This window comes from Carettochelys insculpta, chromosome 16 (assembly GCF_033958435.1).
Source record: "Carettochelys insculpta isolate YL-2023 chromosome 16, ASM3395843v1, whole genome shotgun sequence".
In the NCBI taxonomy this organism is placed as follows: Eukaryota; Metazoa; Chordata; order Testudines; family Carettochelyidae; genus Carettochelys; species Carettochelys insculpta.
Genome location: NC_134152.1, coordinates 13,957,049 through 13,972,676, shown reverse-complemented (window position 1 = coordinate 13,972,676; position 15,628 = coordinate 13,957,049).

Here is a 15,628-nt window from a genome sequence, read left to right as displayed (position 1 = left end):
GCAATTGTACAGCAAACTGAGTGGACTTCAGCAAACCTGGTGGCAGGTCAGTATTATTTCTATTTCATGGATGGGAGTTTATGTGATTTGCCATCTATCAAAAGGAGAGACAGCAGCAGAGTTAGGGAAAAAGCAAACCAGCCAAGGAGACCTGACTCCCTGCTCTGCCCACTAGAATAATTCACCTCGCCGCTGGAGGGGAATCAGCTTCTTAAAACCTTTGCAATGTTCTTTCACTAATGCCAGATGGGGTGTGGTTGCTTCCTTAGCTGGCCAGCCTCACATAAAAGAAAAATAGTGGCTTTCAGCCGCCTGCCAGTCATTAGTGAAAGTGCCCTTTGTAAAGGTTTTATTTTCTCGTTTTCCTTGTGTGCTCTAAGCACACACTGTGGTGCAAGACAGGGTGGTGGGTGTCTGAGAGGGAGCTTGGCCAGCAGCCCAGTGGGACCCTTAGGTAGGCTCCCTGCCTGCCACATCCCAGGCCACTCAAATTGCCCAGCAGCTGGAGCCACATGCCTCTCAGTGCCACATGCCCCAGTGAAGGGGGGAGGCTTTGCACACTGCTCTCACCCCCAGCACAATCTTTGCTGTTCCCACCGGGCAGTTTCTCTGAGTGGCCCAGGGCTGCAGCAGGCAGAGAGCCTTCCTGAGGGTCCCACTGGGCTATGGGCTGGATCCAAAGGCTTGGCTGACTGAACCCAGCCCATGGGCTACATTCTGTTATAGATGTTTTGTCTGCCTCAGGCTCTGCAACATGGGAAACAACAACAAAGTTTTTGTCATTCACAGGTGCTTCAAAACATAAAAAATCCTGAACCACAAAAGCTTTGCTGCAGCAAGAGCTAATGTAAACAGTGCTTTGTTCTCTCCTGCCAGCAAAGCAAACGTTGCTCCAGGGGAATGGAGATTTCCTTGCTCAAAGGGACTGGAGATTTTACAAGCAAAAGTGCCAACAAACTGCATTTATGCTGCCTGAGAGAAGTGAAAATGGCTGATATGGTCCAGTACAGCGGTATGGGCCAGTACTGGGAAGAAGTGGCTGCTAGTACGGTCCCATACAAGGCTAAAATTACTGCACTGCCATGATAGTGCTTTAATGATGCTGCTCCTTGTTCTTCCCCTTCCCCCTTGCTGGTTGGGAACTCTGCCCAGAGCTCCTGACTGCTGCTCCAACCAAGGAGTTCCTGCAGTAGTGGCCCTCAAGAGCTGGCTGAAGGAGTCTGGTCTTCTAGTTCCACACCTTGGCCTGGGGCCCTGCTCCTTTTGGAACCCAGTGCCACCCTGCCCCACTTTGCTCAGGACCCCACTATGCTGGTAAGTTTCAGCACTGCTGTCCAACTTTTAAAGACATGGCCCTGGTGACATGGTCACTTCACTGAAAGCTGTGCAGTGTGGACAAAGCCAAGTCATCCTCAGAACTACTGCCTCTAAAAAGTTGTGTGTCTAAGAATGATATCATTGCACTAGCAAATCGCTGTGTCTGATCCAGTGATAACATTTGCAGGGGTAATACTTCAGTTTGTCTTGGAGGTTTGTGTCAGAATTTTTACTGGCCTTCTTGAAATATTTCCAACATTAACACAACAGCAGCATTTTGTAAAAGAAAACACAAGATCCATCCCTTTCATTTTAACATCACCTCTGTAGAGCTGCATGACGAAAAAAGAACATCAGCAGAAATGTGTTCATTGCTGCACGGTATTAATCTGTTCGGTGTGGGGGATAATACCTCCCTGCTCTGATCTGTCCATTCCCCAAGACCCTCAAGACTCCCACTAGTTCCTGGAATCCCTTTGTACATATCCCTTAGGCATCCATATCCAGCAGAAGGAGTGCGTAATGTAAAAGCAGGTAGCACATGGTTGCACAACAGAACAAGAGGTAGAAAAGAATGAAAAAGAACAACAGGTGTCCAAGGCTCAACCTCTCTCCTCTTCCTACCTCTGTTCTGGCCACAGCAGGCACACTGGTGAATCTTCCCCTGAAGTGGCTCTATTACCTTAAAAATGAAAACCCTTCCAGATTGCCAGACCTATTGGCCTAAGATTGAACCTGTGAAAGAGCCATTACATGGCAATGCAGTCATTTAACAGGCATGTGCCAACCCTAAATTTACTGACAAAAACAGTTGTGCATTGTTACATCTATAGGACCTTAGTTTATAATGTGCTTTAAATAATTCATTAGTTTGATGCCGAAAATTATGAAACAATATTGCTCAAAAAATCCTCGCATAGTTTTTAGGTACACAATCTGAGGATTCAGCTTTAGCCTTACATGCTTGGCTCCTCAGACATAGAGGTTTTTAAATAAATTCTCCAAAAGACCATCATTACCTAAAATACAAATTTTAATTTTAACAGAGAGGGAGCCATGCTAGTCTGTATGCTATCAAAACAATAAAGCAGTCAAGTAGCACTTTAAAGATGAGCAAAATAATTTATTTATAATAATAATAATAATAATAATAAATAATGAATAATAATAAATTATTTTGTTCATCTTTAGAGTGCTACTTGACTGCATTTTAATTTTAATTACTGTCTTACAAAAACTTGCTTCCAAAGTCCTCCTGTCCTTTCTGTCCACCCCTACTCTCTTTTCACCCCCTTGTTGAAGAGAGCCCTTAAAGGGACAATATCCCTTTTCTTCCAGGTAGCTGGACACGTGAGTTTCCTTTTCTTTACTTTTATTTAATGAATGTCTTTAAGAGAGCCGTTCACTAAAATCCACACAAAACACTTTGTTATGCCTAGGATCTTTGGAACCATGTTTTTAATATAAACATCTGATAAACTTTCATAAACATGTCTATTGTCAGGAAGATCACACAAAATAAATTAGTGTTCCCTTTTTCTAAAAGCAATGAACTTCGTTATGAACACACTGAATTATGCTGACTGATTAATTTAAAATAATGTTTTTATTTCAGCATGTTAATTATGTGGTAATCTGGAATGATTACTTTACGAAGACTTAAGAGTACATTTGGAACTCTTCTGTCCATAGGACAGCTGGGGGCAGCTGCCATGTGCGCTGCACCATGGGGAGCCCCTGCGGCAGCTGCCTCAACCGTCTCATGGACAGGTACCAGGGCGCCCTGGGGATTACCTGGGGGGCAAGTTCCTGGCATGGAGCAGCAGGGGTTGCCCTAACTCTGCACTCACTGTGACAGCAGGATCCAGAGTGACCAAGCAGCCTGCTTCATCCCACCCCATGCTTCTGCCCTCTCCAGACCCACAGCACTTAGCTTCACTGTGGCAGTGGAAAGCAGAGCGCCCTGGGAGCAGGGCACCCTGCGTCCCTCTGCACACAGAACCAGAGCACAGCAGGCTGGGAGAGAGGCCAGGGTGGAGCAGAGCAAGCTGCTGGGCTACTCCAGTTCCCATCGCAGTGGTGAATTTGGGCAGGGGACTGACCCTTGTTGCTACCCTGTGCCAGTCCCCTGGCAATCCTCCAGCTTGTGTTGCTTGGTGGCTTTGACAAAGGGGTGAGGCAGAGGCGGAGAGCATCTGAGAGGAAACAGGACTTGTGGGGAAAAGTGAAGCAGAGGCAGGGAAGGGTGCACCACAGTCAGGATTGGAACAGGGCCCATGGTAGGGAGGGTTTCCCTGGGCTCTGTGCCTGGAGCATTGTGTTGGGGGAGCTACCTCAGGCCCTGCACCTCCCAAGGGATGGCCGTGGCTATATTTCAAATAAAAAATCAGCTTAGAAATACTGATTAAGAAAATGTAAAACAGAGAAGAACAGCCACACATATTCCATAATATTTAATGTTGTATTCAGCAGGACAACTGACTTGACCTTACTACAAAGTTTTTGCAAATAAATCTCTGACAAAGTTCAGGGTGTATCAAAAACCTGTGCCTGACATTTTTAATTCTCAAATTCAATACTTTTAGTTAGGTACCATCTGCATGTCCAGCGTTCACAATCTGGCATGCAGTAGAAACATGCTCCATTTTTTTTAAAGGCATTTTAGAAGAGTGGGTTTTTTTCCAAACATCATTTGCTACATGTGAGTTCAAGGATTTTGCTGGAAGGGTGTGAGTGGAAGCGAGAAGGAGGGAAGACAGAGACATTGGGGAGCGGTGGAGCCTAGACAGAGTGCAGACAGGGCCTAGGTGGAGCTGCGGTGGGGTATGGGTGGGACCACAGTCTCGAGTACTTGTCTCACAAGCAGCAGCAGCTTCATCGACCTCTCATGAACAGCAAGAAATATTAGCTCCTCAGTCCAACCTTTAGCAGGCTTGCTAGTATTTCTTACAGACACACCCTTAGGCTCATCAGATTCCTCCAAGCCTAAACAGGGTTTTCAGCTCCATGGTCCTAAAGAGCTGAGACACTAACAATCCAGTGTAAACTCACCTATCTACTGGGAACAGAGTTGATAAAACTGGGGGATGGGAGGGTTTGTCCATCAGGGCAGATGGGCAGGGATGCTCTTCACAGGACTGCTAGGGTCCATGGGGATCAGCACAAACAGCCTCCTAACAGGTGATGTGTGTATGGGCAGGATGGCTGAGGGTCTGTTGCTGAGCTGCATAAGGTTCACAAAGTGAGAAATGCACCCTCTCAGATGGCGTTCTGTGTCTGTGCTGCCCCCCTCCTGTGGATTTCTGGACATCCTCGAGAAGGGACAGGAGAAAAATGCTGTACTCTCCTTCAGATAAGACCCATGAGAATGGGGGAGTCTGCTCATGTGCTTTTTACAGGGTGAGCTAAAATATTCCCACTAGACTCAAGGGAAACTTTCAACTCCCATGCCCAGATCCCAATTTCATAGTCTGGGTATTTATAAAAATGAATTCTCAAACAAAAATTTTGGGAGACATGAGCTTTGAATTTCCAAACTTTCAAAGCTTCAGATTTTTAATAAGTTTTCTCTTAGCTTTGAGTTAAACTAAAATGCAGGAAAAATCTTAAATGAACCAAACTGTATAACATAATCTCTCTGGATTCCATGGTCTAATAAAAAGAATATAGCAGTAGGGATTTATTCTCAACTCCTGAGCAGCATGGTGATCGTGATTGTGAAATGCTAAGGGAGGTCAGACAGGCTATTTTAAAAACCTTCAATGACAATGGGGGGATTCCAACTATCCCCAATTTAACTGGGTGCCCATCTCACTTCAGGATGGGATGCAGAAATAAAAAGATCTTGACACCTGAAATGATAACTTCTTGAAGCAGCTGGTTTTGGAACCAACAAGAGAAGAGGCAATTCTTCATTTAAACTATGTCACACTAGCACCCCGCTTTTGAAAGGGGGATTCTCATAAGACACAGTGGGATATGCTAATGAGGTGCTGCAATGAATATGCAGTGCCTCATTAGCATAATGGCAACCACAGCACTTCAAAAGTGCTGCTTTTGATCAAACACGGCTCGTCTACACATCTCACAGAGCTAGAAGAGACCTCAGGAGGTCATCTAGTCCAGTCCCCCGCCTTTTTGGCAAGACCAAGCACCATCCCTATTTTCTTTTTTTTAACCTATTTCCCCAAGATCCCTAAATGGCCCCCTCAAGCATTGAACTCACAGCCCCGGGTTTAGTTACATAATCATCACCACTTCTAAACAGTCAAGATATATTCACCTATTGGACCAGATCCTGTGTGCCTCTTTGGACTAAGACAGTGTCTACACTAGCACCCCCCTTTCAAAAGGGGGATGCTAATGAGACACTTTGAGATATGCTAATGAGGTGCTGCAATGAATATACAGTGCCTCATTAGCATAATGGTGGCCGTGGCACTTCAAAAGTACCATTTTCAATCATGTGTGGCTCATCTACACGGGGTCCTTTTCGAAAGGACCCTGCCGATGTCAAAATCCCCTTATTCCTATTTGGTTATAGGAATAAGGACCCCGCAGATGTCGAAATCCCGTTATTCCTATAACCAAATAGTTACATTATGCCTATAACCAAATAGGAATAAGTGGATTTCAACATTGGCAGGGTCCTTTTGAAAAGGACCCTGTGTAGATGAGCCACACACGATTGAAAATGGTACTTTTGAAGTGCCGCAGCCACCATTATGCTAATAAGGCACTGCATATTCATTGCAGCACCTCATTAGCATATCTCAAAGTGTCTCATTAGCGTCCCCCTTTCGAAAGGGGGGTGCTAGTGTAGACACTGTCTTAGTCCAAAGAGGCACACAAGATCTGGTCCAATAGGTGAATATATCTTGACTGTTTAGAAGTAGTGATGATAATGTAACCAAACTCAGGGCTGTGAGTTCAATGCTTGAGGGGGCCATTTAGGGATCTTGGGGAAATAGGTTAAAAAAAAGAAAATAGGGATGGTGCTTGGTCTTGCCAAAAAGGCGGGGGACTGGACTAGATGACCTCCTGAGGTCTCTTCCAGCTCTGTGAGATGTGTATATAATTAAACTAAATATCTCTGTGACAGGAAAAGCACCACAGCAGCCAAGCATTGCAGCATTTAATTTCAGAAAGGAGAATTACACACAAAGGAGGACATTAGTTAAATAGAAATTAAAGGTACAGTGCAAAAAGTGAAATCCCTGAAAGCTGCATGGAAACTTTTCAAAGACACTATAATAAAAGCTCACCTTAAAAAACAAAACAAAAAAACAAAAAAAAAATAACAGAAACAGAAAAGTTTACTATGTTTAAACAGCCAAGTAAAAGAAGTAGTGAGAGACAAAAAGGTATTGTATAAAAAGTGGAATCTAACTCTTAGTGAGGAAAATAGAAAGTAGTGTAAACTCTCTCAAAAAAAGTACAAAAATATAACCAGGAAGGCCAAAAAGGAATTTGAAGAAGTGCCAGCTAAAAACTCAAAAAGTAATAGCAAAATGTTTTAAAGTATGTCAGAAGCAGGAAGCCTGCTAAACAGCCAGTGGGACAATCAAGATACTAAGGAAGCATGCCAGGACAATCAAGTCATTGTGGAGAAACTAAATGTATTTTTTCCATGGGTCCTCATGGCTCAAGATGTGAGGGAGAGTCCCAAACCTGAGTCATTATTTTAAGGTAACAAATCTGAGGAACTGTGCCAAACTGAAGTATCCATAGAGGAGGTTTTGGAACAGATTGATAAAGAAAACAGTAATAAGTCACCCTGGGCCAGGTGGTATTCACACAAGAGTTCTGAAAAAACTCAAATATGAAATTGCAGAACTGTTTTTGTAACCCATCCCTTAAATCATCTTCTGTTCCATATGACTGAAGGCTATCTAATATGATGCCAATTTTTTAAAAGGGCTCTAGAGGCAGAAGTGACTGTTGCTTTGCTGATGTGTGCTTGCAGGCTTTCATGCAATGGAATAAAAATTGCTTTCAAACCCAAGAATTTCATTTATAAAAAACAAGTGTAGACCACACACACATCAGGACACATCTGCACTTTGGGGTGGGAGAGGAGCTGAGGTCCTGACCCATTTGCTGATTTGTGTGTGTCCAAGTAGCATATGCAGCCCTGACCTCTGATGGGCTGTGCAGGGCTGAACGGGATGGGGAGGGAGGATGAGTGTACAGGGTGCCTGTGAGAATCTGCAAGGCTGAATGGTGAAGGGGTGAGTGTGGGGTGCAATGAGTGCTGGCCGGGGAAAGGATGAAGGCCAGTGGGTGCTGGCGGTGGCAAGGAGTGCTTGGAAAATAGTTTTGGGACAACTGCTATGAAGGAAGTTGGTGGCCAAGCTGATCCCTCTCCAGTGCTAGCAGTGCCTGCAGCATGACAGCTTGGCAAGCCACAACATTCAAGAACTGCTCTGTGGCCTTGTTTCGGCACTCACTGTTCTCCTTCTATTCCCTCCTCCCATTGTCCCTTCTCACCTTCAATTCGGTCTTTTCCGCAGCAACATCTTTGCATTTCTGAGCCGAGTCCTGTGCAGCCATTCAGCTGGCGATAAGAAGGAGGGCTGAGATCCTAAGGTTAAAGCTGTGAAGCTAAAAGTCTTCATTTTACAGAGAGACCATTGTTAATGTGATGCAAAGCACTGACATGGCTCATTTTAAACACAAAGTCTGTTCACTGACCGGCTGCCCCAGAGCAACCCGACATAAGACACAACACCCACAAAATAGTGAGTTAACCACTGGGCAGGGGAATTCGTTGGTTCAGGACCTTACTGTAGTCTGAGTACAGACAGGGTTTTGGGGCAAGCTGACCTTGAAGAAGGCCCTGTCATCAGTAGGGCATTTTCCACAGTTTGGGTTCAACTGCTGAAGGTGAGAAGGGAAGCAAAAAGAGGTCTTTTGTGAGACAGTGGCTTCCATCCTAGTCCTTATGTGGCTTACCTGTGTGCTGCAATGGTCCCCCCCACACACACACTTACAGCACAATGGTGTGGGAATGGTGTTGTTAATGGAACAATGAAGACAGCAGCTTTGCCCAGGAGCCTGTGGAAGCAGATTGCCAACATCTGCACAAAACTTCTGAAGAGGTCTGGGAGGCCGATTACCGTGAAGTGAGAGAGTCCATCAATACCCTGGTTTGTATCTGACTAGCCCTATGTCTGACTAGCATTATGTCAGCTTGCACAGACCCAAGCCTGCCTTCGGCAACCCTCCCATCCGCAACAACTAGCTTCAGTGGGCACCCAGAAATCAAAGCCACTTATCAGGAGTGTCCTCTGCTGCTTCCCAAGCCTCTAACTGCTTTGATTGACTAGCTCCTGACTGCATGTGGGACAGGTTAGATCACAGAGCTCCCCTTGAAACTGTCATTTGGTGGGTTGATCACATCATTAAAACTACCTACCTGCCCACTTGTTTGTTTATTAATGAGATATGAAAAAGTAGTATTTAAGTGGTTGCAAGTGATAACAGATAGAGCAAGGTAAGCCACTAACAGTCCACTCTGGGATGTCCTCTAGGCCCCAAAGTATCCATGGGAATCTTCAGAGCGGAGGAGAGGGTCGCCCCAAACATGCCATCCAGCTCTTTGTACAAACAGCAGTTCATGGGCATTTCACAGCTTCTTCACTTTGATCCTGGAAAAGGACAAACAAGGGAGTCTGAGTTCTGGGTCGCTGTGGCATGCCGGGTCCTGTGCTTCTGGAGGGGCTGCAGGGGGCATGGGTTCCCTCCAGGGAAAGGGGCACACTGGCAGCACAAATCCGGGTGACCCACTGTGTGTCTGGCAACTGCCAGTTTGTAAATGATGCCCTCGCACTGACCCAGGCAGCATAGGGCCATCCCTGTCATTCCCCTTTGCCTTTAGCTGGCTCTTTGCCCGGGAAACTGACCTCCATGGACCATTCGTCACTGCTTCCCTGGAGGCCCACACAAGCACTTGGCTCCAGGCCCACAGAAGGTTAAGCTGGCCCTGGCTTGTTTTCTATAACCACATTGAAAGGCCTTCTTCTACAGCCAGAATGAGGAGCAGCAGCCATTAACTGTAGAGCTACAAGTCACATACTCACATTGTCTACATCTCTTTACAATAGTGTCACACAATGCTAAGAGGGAGACTACATCTTAATGTCACCCATTCTCACCAGATGAAGCAGATCTCAACATGAGTAAAGAAAACTTAGTTAACAGCATTTTGTCTGGCACAACTTATCAACAGCTGAGTAAGTAGAATCCCCATTCTATGATGATTATCTTCACTTGTCTACTGTTTTCTGCATGATCTCTGGTTTGCAATTGTTCCCGTCGGCTGTATAATTAATTTTGCTAGGTGTAATCAATTAAGGTGGTGGCTTATGATTTAGATAAGTCTGCTACAGTAGGTTATGATTGGTCAGTAAAATTGTACTAAACAGGAGTGCAAGAAGGAAACAGCTAGAAGAAGGAAGGATGGGTGAAGAAAGAAAAAAAACACTTTAAGGGGAGAACCCAACCCCCAAGACCAGAATGTGAGAGCTTGAGATGCAGTAACCAACATCCACAGACTGATTTTGCCCCAACAGGGAAGTCAGTCTGCCTGCCTTTATCAGGATTGGTGTGCGTGATACTGTGCTTAGCATGTTTTCTGCTTTCTTGGTAATTTGAAGTAAATAGAGAATAAGACTATTAAGGATTGTCTACACTAGCCCCCTCTTTCGAAGGGGGCATGTAAACGAGCCCGAGCAGTGAATAGCAATGGGGTGCTGTGCTGCATATACAGCACCTCATTGGCCTAATTCTCCCTGCGCAAACTTCGAAGTTGCTGTCTTCAAAGCACCAGCAAGCTGTGTAACCACAGGCACTTCAAAGTACCCACACAACTTCAAAGTGCCCTTACTTTCTCCCTTACTTCGAAGTTGTGCAGGCACTTTGAAGTGCCTCTAGCTACACAGCTTGCCAGCCCTTCAAAGTTAGCAACTTTGAAGTTCGTGTAGCAAGAATCAGGTTAATGAGGTGTTGTATATGCAGCACTGCACTGCATTGATATTCACCACTGGGGCTTGTTTACATGCCCCCTTTGAAGGAAGGGGCTAGTGTAGATGAGCCCTTACTGTGTAAGGCTTTTTCAGTGGCACAGATCCTGCAGACCTGCCAGATGTTATGCCCTGAGCCCTAGGAATTGGGTAAGGGTGGAAGTTTAAATTACCAGGGTTGTACCTTGAGCCTTCAAGACTGGGTAAAGGTGTGTGTGTCCCTGAAGTGTGGAAGGGATAAAGACATTTGTGCAGGTAACAGACTCTAGCTTTGGAGGCATCTCTGCCACAGGGAGCACTAGACAAGCAGAACTGAATTCTGCAGCTTCTGGGTTGAGCCCCAGTACTCATGGTTTGGGGGTGGTGGTGGGAGGGAGAATGGATCTGGGCTTCTGTGGGTGTGTGTGCATGCTGGGGATTTGAGAGCACTGTGAATCAGAGCTTCAGCCTTGGGACAGGAAGCGGGTTGTTTGGGAATTCAGGCCTGTGGAGGGGGGTCCACCAGCAACTGGGGCTGCAACCTTCCTGTGGGGAGCTGCTGGGGATTGGGACTGAAGCCCTGCAGGGAGGTGGTTCTAAGGAACTGGTCTGTGGCTCTGGGAGGGCTCTGGGGAACAGGACTTCAGCTTCATGGCAGGTGTGGTGGGAATCAGGGCTTCAGCCCCAGGGCCTGGAAGGGGTAGCAAATCTCCCCCTCCCTGTTGGGAAACCCTGCTCTAGGATGCACATGGGGAGGGCTCACATACACGCCTCACTCACACCGTGCACTCTCACCCCTCTGTTACACACAGGGCTGCCTGTTCTACTACCTGACTTCTATCATTCTGCCTCTGCCCCCTGCCTGACAGCACCTCATGTGGCCACCACCTTCCTGCATTCACCCAGCAGCCACAAACAGGAGGCTGCTGCTGCTGAGATGACCACAGACAAGTGGCCCATTTTGTTAAAAAAATAAAACATAGAAAAAAGGTGGAGCATCTACAAGAGAGCTTAAATAAGGGACTGGCCCATTAAAACTGGGAAGGATGGTCAACCAACAAAAAAGTACAAGAGCTGGGGACAGCACACAGAAAATTTATCTTCCAGTCCCTTGTTATAACCATTAGAGTGACTTCTTTTAGTGGATGCTGTCAAGGACAGTAGCAACAAGAAGTCCTGTGGTACCTTACAGACTAACATATATTTCGGAGCATAAGCTTTCATAGGCAAAGATCCATGAATGAGCGGGTTTCAGAGGAGGATTTAAAGAGGGAGTTTCAGCCAAGAGGAGAGCCAGAGTTGACAAGGTCTATTCAGTCAGAGAGGATGTGGCCCATTATCAGCAGTTATTGTGGAGCTGTGAACATCAAGAGAGGAGAAATCAGGTTAGTTCAGTCAGGGAGGATCATTGTCATCACCAATAACCGTGGACTCAGCACCTGTTGATGTCTGATGCCTCTCTCACTATTTCCTTCCATCTTTCCCTGTCCAGTGCAGAGCAGCTTAGTTTCTGCAGACTAGCTCTACACCAATCTACTATACCATCTATCCATTCTCTGTGGGGTCTGCCTCTCCTGTTTGAACCATCAATTATGCCGAATACCAGGGTCTTGATTTTTCATTCGTTGTTCATTCTGCAATTATGCTCAAATAGTTGTAGCTTCCATTTTGCAACCTTCTGCAGCAGGTTCTCTTTCGGCTGTATCTTTCTATATAATTCCTCCTTGATGACATTCTTCATCCATCCTATTCTCAGAATCTTTCTATACGAACTCCTTTCGAACACCAATCTTCTTTTCTTCAAATCTTCTGTTATCACCCATGTCTCACATCCGTACAACACACTGCTGAATACACACGTTTTGAAGACGCTCAGCTTCGTTCTTAAGCTAATGGCTTTGCTTTTCCAGATCTTATCGATCGCCTTCAAACTCGCTCTTGCTTTTGCTATTCTAGTTGCTATTTCCATTTTACGGTCTAGATCATACGTTATGTTGCTCCCCAGATATGTGAACTTCTCTACATTTTCTAGTTCAATACCATCGACACTGATCTTCCTTCCTAATTCATTATCTCCAAATACCATTGTTTTTGTTTTATCAATGTTCATAATCAGTCCATACCGCTCCCCTTCTTCGTTTAACTCCTGCACTGTTTTCGCTAGCTTCTTCTCATGCTCCTCAATGATAACTGTATCATCGGCAAACCTCAAGGTGTTAATTCTTTTCCTGTGCACAGATATCCCTTCTACCTCTTCCTTGATCTTGTCTGTTGCTCTCTCCAGATGTGCGATGAAGATACTTGGCGATATTGGATCTCCTTGTCTCATACCTCTACTTGTTTTAAACGAACTTCTCAACTCCTCCCCATGTTCTCACCACTGCCTCCGCACTGTCATTGATATCCTTCAACAACCGTAATGGTCTGCTGTCCACTTCTTATGACTTCAACACCACCCAAGTCACTTTGTAATCTATACTGTCACATGCCTTTTGAAAATTGATGAAGCAAGTGTATATGTTCTTGTTCTTTCATCGAGCTTTTTCCACTATCAGGCTTAGTGTCAATATCTGCTGTATGGTACTTCTATCTTTTCTGAGCCCCGCTTGCTCGTCTGCTATATGTTCTTCTATCTGTGATCTTAGTCTCTCAGTCAGTATCATCATCAACACCTTGCCTAGATGACTCGTTATGGCAATTGTTCCGTAGTTCTTGCACCCCAGTGTACTTCCTTTCTTGGGTATCGTCACTAGCACAGATCTTGTCCATTCCTTGGGTGCCTTCCCTTCTTTCCATGCTATATTACATAGTCCGTGTATTTCCTGAATCATGCTTTCTCTGCCAAATTTGATCATCTCTCCCATGATCTTATCATTTCCAGGGCTCTTGTTGTTCTTTAGTCGTTTCACTGCTTTTTCTACTTCCTCCTTTGAAATAGCGGTCTCGCTCTTGATGCTTGGTGGAGATATCTCTTTCAGTTCTTCAAGCAGTCCCTCTGAAACACTCGGGTCCAACTGTGCTTTGTATAGATCAGTGCAATATCTCGTCCATCGCTGCGCAATCTTCTCCCTGTTCATGAACATTTCTTCGTTCTCATCTTTGATCGCCATCTGCTTCGGTTGCCATTTCCTATTAATATTCCTAATTGTCTTATAGCCCTACCTGGTCTTACATTCACCGTAATACCTCTCTATATCTTCACATTGCTCCTCTAACCATTTTTCCTTATCCTTTCTGGCTGCTTTCCTTACCTCATTGCATTTCACCCCAGATTGCTGTTCTGCCATCTCAAACACATCTCTTCTGATCTTCAACGCTCTCTTCTCTTGGACCAACTTCAGTGCCTGCTTGGGTAATCCACTTCTTATTGATCTATCCCTCTTCTGAAACAGTCTAATCAACTGCCTCTTCTATAGCGGTGGCTATCCCTGCAACTCTCTTATCTAGGTCTTTCTCTGTGGCAATATTCTTAATCTTCTCTTCAAGCATTGCTTTGTGTGTATTTCCTGTTTCATTCTCACATAGCCTCTCCACATCTCTTCTTTTCTTAAACTATGTTTTACATTTTCTTTTGAGTTTTATTGTGATGTTTGCGATCACTAGACTGTGGTCTTAGTCTATATCTGCTCCTTGGAAAGTCTGGCACTGCTGTACTGATGTTATACATCTTATTATCAAAATCGAATCTATCATATTCTTGGACTTCCTGTCATTCGATCACCACATCCACTTCCTACAATCCTTTTGTTGGAATCTTGTGTTGCAGATCACCATCTCATGCTCTGTGGCAAACTTTAGTAGTTTCTCACCTTGTTCATTTCTGTCTCCATATCCAAACCTTCCCATGACTCTCTCCTAACCTTCGTTATCTGTTCCAACCTTCACATTCCAATCTCCTCCAATGATCAGCACATTTTTCTTTGGTATCTCTTTCACTGTCTTTGTCAAGTCTTTATAGAATAGCCCAATCTCTTCCTTCACACCGTCCGATGTTGGTGCATACACCTGAATGACTGAGATGTTGAACAGTTTTGCTTTGAATCTCGCTACCATCATTCTTGCACTCACTGGTTTGTATCCTAATAATGCTCTTCTAGCTGTTTTGCTAAGAAGGAATGCAACTCCTGCTTCGTGCTTTGTTTTTTTTCCTGACCAAATGACTTCGCAACCACATATCTCTCCTGATGCCATCCAACGCATATGTGCTGGTCCAAGTATATTGCATCGGTATCTCTCCATCTCCTTCCGAAGCAGCTCTAATTTTCCCGCTGCCCACAGTGTTTGGACGTTCCATGTTCCAATGGATAGCATATGTATTAGTTGTAATTTTCTTTCAGTAGCCAACTTATTGACCCAACCCCAATCACTCGATTGGTATCGTGGACCTTGTTTATCTGGGTGATGTCTGAGCTGGCTTCTTTTATCATTTATTTGTACTGGCATCAGATTTAATTTGTATTGTTTGACAGTCAGCACATCGACACGCGTTTGACCAACCCTCATCCTTCATCCAGGCTTGAGACTGGCATGGAGCTCATAGAGGCTTCATGGCAGAGTTGTCAGGGAGGATGTGACCCATTATTGGTAGCTAATGTGTTGGTGTGAACATCAAGAACGAAGAAACTGCTTTTGTAATTACAACCATTCCCACTCTCTGTTCAATCCTTGGTTGATGGTGTCAGATTTGCAAATGAATTGCACCTCTGCAGTTTCTCTTTGGAGTCTGCTTTTGAAGTTTTTTTGTTGTAGGATGGCAACTTTTAAATCTGTTACTGAGTGTCCAGGGAGAGTGAAATATTCTCCTACAGGTTTTTGTATGTTACCATTCCTGATGTCTGATTTGTGTCCATTTATTTTTTTACATAGAGACTGTCCAGTTTGGCCAATGTAAATTGCATTGGGGCATTGCATACATGAAGTCATATATTACATTATATATATAATATGTAAGATTATATTTATATAATATATAACTCTGGCCCTCCCCTTGACTGAGATTCCTTTAAACCCTCCTCTGGAACTCCCCAGTCATGCATCTGATGAAGTGAGTCTTTGCCCACAAAAGCTTATGCTCCAAAATATCAGGTGCCACAGGACTTCTTGTTGTTTTTAAAGATACAGACTAACTTGGCTACCTCTCTGATACTTGTCGCCATGCAAGGACAGTAACAGTAATACAACATATAAATACTAAGTCTTGCAGAAGCTGCTGCTTTGGGCAGTGTCTTTAAGGTGTGAAAGATCACTAGGTTGATATAATTGAGCAATTCCTTACAAGTGATTGTGCAATGCATCAGTCACTATGATTT